Source organism: Leopardus geoffroyi, chromosome C1 (genome assembly GCF_018350155.1).
Source record: "Leopardus geoffroyi isolate Oge1 chromosome C1, O.geoffroyi_Oge1_pat1.0, whole genome shotgun sequence".
NCBI classification, from domain to species: Eukaryota; Metazoa; Chordata; class Mammalia; order Carnivora; family Felidae; genus Leopardus; species Leopardus geoffroyi.
The window spans coordinates 101,661,440-101,667,439 of record NC_059328.1 but is presented as its reverse complement, the minus strand read 5'-3'; positions in this window follow the sequence as shown (position 1 = coordinate 101,667,439).

Genomic DNA, 6,000 nt, shown 5'->3' with positions numbered 1-6,000 from the left:
CCTCAAAAGACAAACATAATATTAAGAATGAGTAGGGCTAGGGGCGCCTGGGTGGCTCAGTTTGTTAAGCATTCAACTCTTGATTTTGGCTCAGGTCACGATCTCACAGCTCATGAGATGGAGCCGAGTTGGGCTCTGAGCTGACAGCACGGAGCCTGTTTGGGACTCTCTCTCTTTCTCTCTCTCTCTCTTTATTCATTTCCTGCTCACACTCTCTTAAAATAAATAAATAACCATCAAAAAAAAAAAAAAAAAAGAATGAGTAGGGCTAGAGTGTATTATGCTAAGCAAAATAAGTCAGTCAGAGAAAGATAAATACCACGATTTCACTCATATGTGGAATTTAAGAAACAAAACAGATAAACATAGGAGAAGGAAAACGAAAGAGGTAGACACACCATAAAAGAGACTCTTAAATACAGAGAACACACTGAGGGTTGCTGGAGGGGAGGGGGGTGGGGGGAGATAGGCTAAATGGGTGGTGGGTATTAAGAGGGGCACTTGTGATGAGCACTGGGTATTTTATGTAAGTGATGAATCACTAAATACTGCTCCTAAAACTAATATTACACTATATGCTAACTAACTAGAATTTAAATTAAAAATTGAAAAAATAAAAAAAAATTTAAATGCAAAGGTTATAAAAGTCATAATAGACCTTCAAGAAAAAAATGAAGAATGTTCCAGATTGAACAATACTATAAAAACATGACAAATGGAACAACATGTGTTCCTGGATTGACTTGTTTGCTAAAAGGAGCTACTGAAATAGTTGGGAAAACATGAGTGTGATCCCTGGGAGAAGGACATAGAGAACTTCTTTTATTATTCTGACAACTTTTCCAGTGGAATTGTTTACCCAAAAAAATTCATAGATGATTCTCATGGTTAAGAAAAGAAAACAAATAAAAAAAAGAAAAAGAAAAAAAAGAATGAGTAGGATAACATGATCACACATAAAGTAGATAATGTTGATGATTTTAAAAATATATAATGCTATAAGCACTGTATGTTCATAATTTGTAAAATGTGGATTAAACCAATTTATAGAAAATATAATTTAACAAAATTGATTCATGAAGAACTACAAAACCTTAATTATAGAGCAATCATTAAAGAAAAACTGAATCAATTTTAATTTAAGCCCCCCTTCCTGAAATAAAGCATTAAATTCAGAGGATTTTATAAACACATTTCATCAAACCTTTAGGAAATTCACAATTTTTATCTATATAACTTGTTTCAGTAGATAAAAAGTCTTGACAGAAAATACATTGATACCAAGTAGTATTAAATCTATGAAATGCAAAGATGGTTCACATCAGAAAACATACCAATTTAGATCAATACAATAACAGATTAAAGGAGGAAACCATACAATTATCTCAACAGAGGTAGGAAAAAGGATTAAAAATTCAACTTTGTGATGATAATTGGGGATGGGAGGGAACATTCCTAACCTGATAAAAGTAATCTACTCCAAACTTCAGCAAATACTTTACTTAAAAAATAAACATTTGAAACATTTCCATTAAAGTCAGTGTGCTACTTCTGCTTGTACCTCTGGATCCCCTCTCCACCCTTTTCTCCTTAACTCTGTGCCCCAGGAGCCTAGAATTTACATCCATGTGCTCCCTTGCTCACTGGTTTCATTGCTATCAGCCAGTGGGGAACCCTAGATCTGAGATTGGAAAGAGAATCAAGTCAGAGTATTTGTTTCCCTGTTTTCTTCTAGGTGAAGTCATCCTAGGCTAGCTCTGTCCCTTACTGTAGGTCATTACTCTTACCATGGTAAAGTGTTTTATATGACTAAGTATTTTTGTACATGTATCATTTCATCTCTTCATGCACATACATATATACTTTACCTCAATACTTTCCTACTTATTCTAACTGGCCTTCATTTATAGCTAATTATTTAAGAACTATGAAACCAATTGTGTTCTCAGAATCCATGATCACATCTGACATATGCTATATTTACTTATATATAAGAGTTACCTACAAGTAACCATAGTGGCCAAATAGCCAGTATGATATATTTATATCATATAAATGATATGCATATCAGTGTAGGAACTAGCTAACTCCTGTTTTAACCATTCTGTAGTAAAATAAGTTCAAAAGTGTTGATGTATTTACACAAAAATAATATTTTTTTGCTTGGTTTTGTGATTTATTCTTAGCTCTATGTTTTTTCCCATCTTTTCTATTTCTGAATTCTTTTTTTTTTTTTTAATTTTTTTTTTTTCAACATTTATTTATTTTTGGGACAGAGAGAGACAGAGCATGAACAGGGGAGGGGCAGAGAGAGAAGGAGACACAGAATCGGAAACAGGCTCCAGGCTCTGAGCCATCAGCCCAGAGCCCGACGCGGGGCTCGAACTCACGGACCGCGAGATCGTGACCTGGCTGAAGTCGGACGCTTAACCGACTGCGCCACCCAGGCGCCCCTATTTCTGAATTCTTAATACTATTTTTTTTTTAATTTGTAATTTGTGCACCATCTCAAGTTTGTGCTGTTGGTCTTTTTGTCCATTTTTCTTTCTATTTTTTCTATTTGTAATTTCAGTTCTAATTGTAGTCTCCCTTGGCAAAATTCTGTGCTCTGAGTTTAGCTTCATGCTCCTCCTGGGAAATTACTCAACGTTTTGCTCTAACAAGTCTTTGATACATACCACTCAACTGCTGATTTGTTGCTTGTAATTTCAAGTTCATCATTCTTGTGATTAAAAAATAATCCTGCACTTCCTCCCCTACCTCTACTCTCACTGCATCTTGATTGTGAAGGCTGTAAGATCTCCAGTCAGAAGTTTCTAGAAGACTATTTTCCTCTAGAGCTTTGCTAATCAGAACTTTAGAAAACAAGTTCAATAGCTTACAGGACATTAATAGTCCTTGAGGGTTATATCTTAAAAATTGTTTATTCTGTAAATCAATTTGATAGTCCACATATAGCAGTATCTAGGTCTAGGATTTAGGACCACAGACTGTGCGTGGTGCTGCCAGGTTCAGTTTTCTAGAACCATGTTGATCCTCCATTCATCAATTCAGCTTTTCTTTAAAGGTTTAGGTACACCATAAAGGTCTCATGTAAACCAGAGCCATAAGGATGTTCTGTCAATTCCCAAATGGGTATTTACTCTTAACTGCTGGTGACCATGCTACTTACATTTTTCATACTAGAAGCTTTGACAGTAACACAGCCCTTTAGGGACCGCTACTGCTCTGTTGTCTTTAAAGTTCTCCATCAACTAACTTTCATTTCATCTATACTCATTTCCCATAAGACTCTGGTCTGAAAAAGTATTTTAACCAAATTCAGTAATCTTTGATTTTCCCATCCCAAGAATTCTCTCTACTGTATCTGATAACTCAACTGGATTGTGTTGTATACATATCCAGAATCCTCCGAATCATCCACTGTATATTTTCTTTTACATCCATATGAAAGGGTAAGAAAACATACAAGGATTAACTCTATCCATTCTCCAATCAGCCACCAGAATATTGGGTTAGTTTTCTTTCAACAAGGATTTTTTTCAACCATGTTTTTGACCAAAACAAATGAATGCTATTTCACTTTTTGCCTTTTTTTTGGTAAAAGCAAAAATCCCCTTCAAATTTCTTCCAGTTAGCAGAGAACAGATAGTAATGTAGGGCTCTTTTAAAAGCGAATTGGTGCAATGTGAACTTTTGAAAAGCAGTGGATAATTTAACTGAAAGTTGTGCCCTTTAATTGTCCTCTCCTTATTTCTCCTGACCCCCAGCCCTTGCAACCAGTTTTATACTTAGTTTCTATGAGTTTAACTATTCTTAGATTCCACATATAAATAATACCACACAGTATTTGTTTTTGTCTCTCTGGCTTAATTTAGCTTAGCACAAAGCTCTCCGGGTTCATCTATGTTGTTACCAATGACAGGATTTCCTTCTTCTTCTGAAGGCCGAATAGTATTCTATTATATACGTATGTATCTGTTCATCCATCGATGGATACCTTAGGTTGTTTCCACACGGTGGCTAATGTGAATGATGCTGCAGTGAACATGGAAATCCAAATATCTCTTCAATATCCAAATATCTTCAAAATCCAAATATCTCTTTGTTTCCTTTGGCTATATGCCCAAAACTGGGATTTCTGGATCATATGTTAGTTCTAGTTTTAATTTCTTGAGGAACCTTCATGCTATTTTCCATAGCGGCTGTACCAATTTACATTCCTACCAACAGTGCACAAGGGTTCATTCCCTTTTCTCCACATTCTTGCCAGTATTTTTTATCTCTTGTCTTTCTGATAACAGACATCCTAATAGGTGTGCATTGATCTCTCACTGTGGTTTTGATTTGCATTCCCTTGATGATTAGTGATATTGAGCACCTTTCCATGTGCTTGTTGTCCTCTTCGGAAAAATGTCTTTTCAGGTACTTTGCCAATTTTTAATTGGGTTATTTATTCTTTTTGCTATTCAGTTGTATGGATTCCTTATATATTTTGGATATACGTTTTGGATATATATTATCAGATATGTATGTTTTCTCCCATTTGGTAGGTTGCCTTTTCATTTTGTTGATGGTTTCCTTTGCTCGGCAGAAATGTTTTAGTTTTAGTTTGATGTGGTCCCACTTGTTTATTTTTGTTTTTGTTGTCTTTATTTTTGAATTTTTTTTTAACGTTTATTTATTTTTGAGACAGAGAGAGACAGAGCATGAACGGGGGAGGGGCAGAGAGAGAGGGAGACACAGAATCGGAAGCAGGCTCCAGGCTCTGAGCCATCAGCCCAGAGCCCGACGCGGGGCTCAAACTCACAGACCGTGAGATCGTGACCTGAGCTGAAGTCGGACGCTTAACCGACTGAGCCACCCAGGCACCCCTTGTCTTTATTTTTGATGTCAAATCCAAATCAAAGTACTTTGTCTTGAGCAAGGAGCTTGCATGATATACCTATATCTATATTTATATCTATCTATATTTATATCTACACACACACACACACACATATATATATACATTTTTATATATCATGGCCAAGTTTATATTGTTAGTAGAACAGAAATTCACTCAAACTTCAAATGTTATGATCTCTTCTCCCTGTCACTCTGCCTCCAATTAACCATTTATTAATTTTTATATTATTTCTTAAGCTTTTACTGAGTGTCATTACTGTTAGATTAGGTGCCAGATACTAGAGATAGAAAGGACAAAGAAAATAGGTTCTGCTCTGGAGGAGCTGTCACATCAGTGAGAATGATATACAAATAAAAATTATACTTCTTTGTCTGTAAAGTACAATGATACTTACATACACAGAATGCTTCATGAATTCTCTTAGAATGAGGGAAAAGGCTTTCTTCTTGCCCACCAACTTTCCTTCATTATGACCCCATGACTTTGCAAAAATGCACATAGTGCTGAAGGGAATTAAAAACTTTGTCAGGTACCAAATACGAAGGTGATAATGTTTTAGTTTAGTTAGTGGAAGAAAGTCAAATAATTTCTTTCCCCCAATTAAGCTCAATGATAAATTTGGCTTTTACTCTGAGTTAAATGGGAAGCTAATGCAGAGTTTGAGGGAAATGTTGGCTGAAGGAACACCAAGTAAAGGCTCCTGAAATAATTTAGGCAAGCGAGTATGGTGGTTTCAACCAGGTGATGGCAATTACAACGATGAGAAGTGGTCAGATCCTGGACATATTTTGGAGGTGGAACCAACAGGATTTGGTTAGTTGAAAGCAGGATGTAAATGAAAATGAAGAGGCGAAGATGACCCCTTGTTTTTTGGCCTCAGCCACTAGGCAAATAATGTTCTATCAACAGATTTGGGTATGGCTAAAGACAGAAGAAGTTTGGGGAGAAGGTGTATTGAGTCTGGAGTGTCTATTAGTCATTCAAGAAGAGATGTTAAGTAGGTGCTTGTCATGTATGAGTTTGGAGTTCGGGGGGAGAGGTCTAGGTTGGAGAGGCATGTTTGGGAGTTGACAGCATACAGGAAATATTTA